The sequence below is a fragment of the Ailuropoda melanoleuca genome, chromosome 4 (genome assembly GCF_002007445.2).
Source record: "Ailuropoda melanoleuca isolate Jingjing chromosome 4, ASM200744v2, whole genome shotgun sequence".
In the NCBI taxonomy this organism is placed as follows: Eukaryota; Metazoa; Chordata; class Mammalia; order Carnivora; family Ursidae; genus Ailuropoda; species Ailuropoda melanoleuca.
This window is the reverse complement of record NC_048221.1, coordinates 45,408,016-45,414,434: the sequence shown is the minus strand read 5'-3', so window position 1 is coordinate 45,414,434 and position 6,419 is coordinate 45,408,016. Positions and strand designations below refer to the sequence as shown.

The 6,419-nt window shown below is 41.4% G+C and overlaps 1 long non-coding RNA gene across 2 annotated transcripts in view; it reads left to right on the top strand.

The window, feature by feature from the left end:
- Positions 1 to 315: 315 nt before the first annotated feature.
- LOC105237961 overlaps positions 316 to 6,419 on the top strand; it is a 67,393-nt gene continuing 61,289 nt past the window's right edge. The window contains exon 1 of one of the 2 annotated variants that reach the window (XR_004624752.1): positions 316 to 428. This is a non-coding gene — a long non-coding RNA (uncharacterized LOC105237961). The remainder of the gene's footprint in view (positions 429 to 6,419) is intronic. The other variant, XR_004624753.1, reaches the window with a different exon arrangement.

Sequence of the window (6,419 nt, the reverse complement as noted above, 5' to 3'; positions counted from 1 at the left end):
GAATTTCATTTAACAGCACCAAAAGGTGGGGCGCCTGGGTGGTCAGTTGTTTAAGCGTCTGCCTTCGGCTCGGGTCATGATCCCAGGACCCTGGGATCGAGCCCACATGGGCTCCCTGCTCAGCGGGAAGCCTGCTTCTCCCTCTCCCTCTGCCTGCAGCTCCCCCTGCCTGTGCTCTCTCTCTCTCTCTCAGCACCCAGCTGACCTGGGAGCTAAGGGTGTTTTTTATGTTTTTAAAGGGTTGTAACAAAGAAAGCAAAGAAGAATCAACAGCAACTGTTCATAGCTGGCAACGTCTAAAATATTTCCTAATCAGTCTTTTGCAGAAAAAGTTTGCCCACCCCTGTGGTAAGCAGTTCCAGACGCCGTGAGGTGAAGTGCGTTTTCCATCTCAGACCATGCGGAGATGAATAAAGCCTTCCGTGCCTGTAAGTCGTTTATACGCTCCACTGTAAGTCGTTTATACGCTCCGGGGGCGCAGGGCTAGTCAGTAAGGTAGACTGTGAAAGAAGATGGTGTCAGATAAAGGCTTCACAGTAACAGGCTCCAGGGTTGGTGGGGAAATAGGGAGTGGCCTGTTAGGAGGGTGATTCTTAAAATGAACCTTGAAGACCACAGGAGAGCTTGAGGGATACAGGAGGGTAGAGTGAAGAGGGGATCGGAAAGACCAGAATGCAGGGTGTTTCCATAACCAGTGGGTGATTTCACTCTCAGAAGCACTTAGGTGGCTGAAGGTGGCCTACCAGGCTGGAACGTAAGGTAAGGGTTGCGTCAGACGCCATGATCAGGAGCTTGTATGGAATCCAGAGATGCGTTCTCTTAGAGACCAAAAGGACAATGCCTGCTTTTACTTTGTTGTCCGGTATTGCGGTACTCTCGTGCGCTCACAGGGAAGTGTTTCATTACAATCGGTGAAAAGAGGGAGATAGTCCCTCTTAGGCCATGCATCTAGTAAATGAATGGCTTTTGGCTGTTTGTCAATGAATAACATGAGTATATGCAGTTACCAAGTCACCGTTAACAAATAAAGCTGGTAGAGTTTCAGTGCACTCCTCAGAATTCTTGAAGGCCTGTTTTCCAGGCAGTTCAAACAGAGGCGAGGCAGCCGAGGTCGGCGAGGCTGCCAGGAACACCGAGTTCTGAGTTTGCCCCTGACTCAGTGCATGACCTTCGGCAAACCACTCAACTTCTCACTATCTCAGTTTCCTTGGCAATAAAATGGGATAACAGACCTTAGCCACCTCATAGGAGTGTGATGAAGAGTAATAAATGTCTGCAAAAAGCTTTCAAGATAAGTGCTCCTGAAAACTGGGTGGGGGGGGGAGAGGAGGAGGGAGAAGTTCTCTTTCAAGAGTTGATAAGAAAAATGAGATTTTCAAAATTAAAGTAGGACACTGTTCGCAGCTTCTGAGAGCCAAGAGCTTTGTAAAACAGAAAGGATTATGGGTGATATGGAACCTACCGATTGCTAAAGGTACCTGGAAGCGACTAGTATAATTCTGTGACTGTATTCTCTAAATTAAAATCCGGAGACAAATTATTTTGGTTTAATGGTGGGAGAGAATATTGAAAGTCAGATGACACCGCCCAAGACAAGGTGGCCACATATGGCTGCTATATCCCTACTCCAAATCTTACAACGTTCTGCTTGGTTCTCCTGAGGATTGTTTGGTTACAAAGTTGCAGAGAGAAAAAAAATCCCTTTCTCCGCTTCCTTTTCTCTTCAGACTTCCATAATCGGTCCTAGAGAGGGACTGTGGCAGCAACATCTAACCGACCAGAAGGGCTGCCTCACAGCTAACCAGCTGTCATCAGCCCTTGGAGGGAGATACTAAAGTTTCTAAAGAAAGTTGAGGAATCAGCCCTGAGATATGCCATACTGTACCCAGAGCAGACCACTGGGGACAGAAGACATGCTCCACACTGCTCTGGAAATTTGGGGTGGTGAAATATTTCTTAGGATCCTTGCCTTCCCCTACCCCTAGCCCTTTCCCCTCTCCTTCCCCTCCTCCCTTTTTCTTGCTCTTTCTCTCTCTCTTCCTTCCTTTCTTAAAGAAAGCTTTACCTTAGAGTTAGCTAAACTGAAGAGGCAAGCCAAAATAGTTCGATTTGCAATTTGCTGTCTTGTTGGGAGGACACTAGCTCAAAACCACAGAGCCCTGAGTTTGACCCTAGCACTCTGTGGCTCCTGATGACTCATCCTGATAATTATCAGATTGAATCTTCTCTACTGGTTTGATAATAACAATGAGTGGAAAAAGAACTTCAATCAAATGTTCATGCCTAATAATCGGTCTCCTGATTGCCTTTGTAGACTGGTGGTTCTCTTCATTTTCCTGGTATGTATAAGACAATATGCTATTGATGCAATCCTTGGGTGTTGCTTGATAAAGAAAACAAACAAACATAGATAACGCTGTTTTCAGGTCCTTGGAGAATCCTGCCTGGGTAAAGGAGAGAGCTATAAGACACAAGCACCAGTCAGAGATGGCTGGAATAGAAGGTGCCCTCTGATGAAATCTTGATTTTAGGTGGCTTTCCTTTATAACAGGGTTGCTAAATAGGAAAGTTAAGATGGAACTTAACTGCCACGGTTCTGCTTTAGATTTTGGAGCTCTGGATCCACTGATGTTCCTTTCCATCCCATCCATTTATAACTTTCATCACTTTTTCCTCCAAGTAAAGAAAACGTACCTCTGTGACTCACTGGCATGCCAAGGCCATTTGAGCCTTCCCAGTGTTCCAAAGGAAGTATTGATTTGAATTCAGCTGCTTAAACAATTAGTCTCTAAGACGGCAGCTTGCAACTTCCTTAAAGTAATGGTGTGGGTTTGGAGGGGAAATTAGCTTGTTGGTAATTGTTTTAATTTTTCAATTCATGATTATTCATCTGGTTGTGTGTGGTCTTTTGAGCCTGATACTCTGCTGAATGAATCTCTGTGTTAAAGTAAAATGGGAAGAAGACCAAATTTCTGTTCAGTGGAACTATGCATTTTCTGACATGGAATCACTTGTATACCCTTAGTAAAAATGGTAAAAAATGGATGGCCTACAATGACACTTAATGATGTATATAAGTTATATGCACTTATATATTTAAAATGTATTTAATAAATATACTTTATAAATATAAGTTGTAAATATAAATATTTATTTATATATAAATATATATAATATGTATTATATATGCTATAAATATAAATAAATGTATTTAAAATATACACTTTTTATTTATGTATATTTTAAATATATTTATACATATATTTTAAATATATATATTTATATAATAAATATAAAGTGATATATAAGTGTGTACATGCACCAAAGAATTATATTATTCACAGCAGCACTAGTTATGATGGTCAAAAATTAGTGACAATTCAAACGTCCATCAACTGTCGAGTGGGTAAATAAACTGTGGTATGCTTATATGATGGCACGTTACGTAGCAATGAGAAAGAGCAAGCTCCTGTTACACACAACACAGATGAATTTCACAAACAAAATGCTGAGCAAAAGAAGTCAGATGCAGAAGGACACATACTTATGAGTCCATTTATCTGAAGTCCATAAACAGTCAAAATTAGTCTATAGAGATGTATTCTGATAGAAATCTGAACAGTGGGCTTCTTTGGGGTGGGGGATAGAGTTCCTAAAGGGAATTCCTAGAGTTTGGTGATGGTTACACAAGCATGGCGCTGTACAATGATGATTTGTAAACTTTTCTGTATGTATGGTTTACTTTAATTAAGGTTTACCTTGACACATGTGTAGTCATTATTATCAGTTTGAGTTTAGTGTTATTTCACTTTTCATCAGAATGAAAGAGGTCAATATTGTGTGAACGCTCTTAAGCTGCAAATGAAGGAGACCCAACTCAAAAGTGGTTTAAACCAGGGGTTGGCAAACTTTTCCTATAAAGGAACAAACAGTAAAGATTGTAGGTTTTGGGGGTCATGAGACTGCTTGTGAGTACTCAGCTCTGTGTTACAGCAGGAAAGCAGCCACAGACAATACATAGCAAAGGGGCAGGGCTGTGTTCTAATAAAACTCAAGTGAACTTAGGGGTTGTCTTAGAATTCTGCCACCCACCAGCTCTAACCTGTAACATCAAATCAGGTAATAGCACAGTAGAAAATGGCACATTCAGAAGAAATAGGCTTTATTTGGCAAGCTCCTTGCTTGGAAGATTGATGTTTAAAATCCAACTCCATAAAGACGATGATAACATGGAAGTCTTGGGAAATCTTTAGCTATTTGCTGTAGCAAGATTGTCAAAATACCGAATAAAATACTGAAGTGTTTACGTAATAACGTTAAGTCAAGGTGGCGAGGGCTTTTATTTATTTTAAATGTTATTTATTTATTTCTGGACTAAGTAATACACTAACCACATTCACACTGCCAAAGAGAAAGGGATGTGAAGAGAAAATCTCTCTTGCATTTCTGTTCATTGAGCCGCTATCCATGTAGCACGCCTTTTTAATGATTGTAGCTTTACGTTTTAGTATCTAGTGCAGCTAGGTTAACCCTTGGGGTTTTTTTTCTTTTTTTAAAGATTTTATTTATTTATTTGACAGCGCACGCAAGCAGGGGGATCAGCAGGCAAAGGGAGAGGGAGAAGCAGGCTTCCTGCTGAGCAGGGAGCCCCACACAGGGCTCAATCCCAGGACTCTAGGATCATGACCTGAGCTGAAGGCAGACGCTTAACTGACTGAGCCATCCAGGCACCCCAACCCTTGTTTTTCTTTTTCAGGGTTTTCCTGCATACTTTGGCATGTTTATTTTTCCATATTAACATTATAATCAGTATATATCATTTTTTTAAAAACTTATTTTTAAGTGACATATATATTTTTATAGTTAGAGATAATTTAGGGAGAATTGACCTCTTTCTAAAGTCTCTTTTATCTACAAGCATAAATACCCTTCTATTTGTCCAAGTCTTGTTTTTGACCCTCAGTAACTTTAAAATCTTCTTCATGTAGCTCTTCATTTCTCAAGTTTATTTCCGGGAATTTAATCTTTGTTGTTGCTAATACTAATGAGGCCCTTTCTTCCATTTTATTTTCTGATTGTTGTTTCAAGGACGTTTAAATACGAAAGGGAAAAAAATATTTTTAGCTAAATAAATGGAATTTTCTAAACCATAATAAGTAACCATAGCAGTCGTAATTTAATTCTGTTCAGAATAGTTGCAAAGGAAAAAAAAATCCCAAATTCATACAAGTAGAAGGATATTAGGAATAAATTAAACTATCTTTTTAAAGTTTTTTTTTGATTCATGTTTTAATTTTAAAATAGAATCCATATAATTTTCTTGTTCTCACACATCACTCACTGTTCATCTTTTGCCTGGTAGGGTACACATGTTGTGTTCACCCCGGGCTTCTCAGGGCGCTCTGCTAATTGCTTACCTCTCCCCAGGGGAAGGCTGGCAGCTCAGCTATTCTCTTCTTTCGCACCTAGACCCTAAGGGACAAACGCTGCTGGGAACTGGAGCTTACAGCTCAGGCAGAGGAGATCGCTGATGCCTCCCGCGCCCCCTCCGGCCCCCACCTGCAGGTTCCCCTTGACAATAGCCTGGGAAAGCAATACGTATCCAGGAAATCCCAGCTCTACTGAGAAGTGAGAACATTTCCAAGGCCAGCAGGAAAGAAGAAAGAGGGAAGTTCTTAGAGAGGACTCCAGATTTGCAACCTGGGAGGATACAGGATGGGGGACTAAGTTGTCCTGGGAGGGGAGGCTGGAGCTGGGAAGACACCCGCCGGTGTAGCCTTGGGGAGAGTTTTCCTTTAGTGGGTGGCCACATTACAGCCTTGGTTCTCATCCTTAGAACTGAGTTGGTTGACTCTGACTTTAGAATACCACTGATTGGCCTAGGAGAGGAAAGAGTAGGGTGACTTCTTGCTTCTCCTTTCATGCAGGGAAAGGACTGGAGGCCGTAGTTTTCCTGACAACCAAACAGCATTTTTACAGGCAACATCTCTACTGATCCCATTGCCAAGGGTTAACTGGTGGCCTCTGTATTTATTGGAAGGCAATCAAGAGGCCTTTTGCATAACAACACTAATAAGGAGTAGAAAGGCTACTGTACTTGGAGTGCCATGGGCTGCCTCTGTCCTTTGCATGAGTTCCCTTTTTTTTTTTATAATAATATTTTTTTATTATATTATGTTAGTCACCATACAGTACATCCCTGGTTTTTGATGTAAAGTTCGATGATTCATTAGTTGCGTATAACACCCAGTGCACCATGCAATACGTGCCCTCCTTACTACCCATCACCAGTCTATCCCATTCCCCCACCTCCCTCCCCTCTGAAGCCCTCAGTTTGTTTCTCAGAGTCCATAGTCTCTCATGCTTCATTCCCCCTTCTGGTTACCCCCCCTTTCTTTATCCCTTTCTTCTCCTACCGA